The following is a 333-nucleotide window of genomic DNA, read 5'->3' as shown; positions in this document are numbered from 1 at the left end:
ATAATTGTGCATTATAATTACATCAAGTTACACTTCGTATCCCAGTGTACAAAATCAGCTGAAATCTCCCCACAAAGTCAGAGCAAATGTTTTCACGGAAGTTTACAAATAACTTCGTCACATCCGCCAGACATCGTGATCGTCTTTCGGATTTCTTGATGTCTTAGAAAAGTAGAAATTAGACAAGTAGTTCAAAATGTAATACTGCTAGATATCTATAAGTCAGGTGTACCTTACAGAATAAGATTTTTAATGCCTTTCTTGTAGAGTGACAATATCGCTTCTGTTACAATAATTTTATAAATCATAATCTTTATTATTATTATTACAACT

This window comes from Penaeus monodon, chromosome 20 (genome assembly GCF_015228065.2).
Source record: "Penaeus monodon isolate SGIC_2016 chromosome 20, NSTDA_Pmon_1, whole genome shotgun sequence".
NCBI classification, from domain to species: domain Eukaryota; kingdom Metazoa; phylum Arthropoda; class Malacostraca; order Decapoda; family Penaeidae; genus Penaeus; species Penaeus monodon.
Note: the sequence above shows the minus strand (reverse complement) of the source record.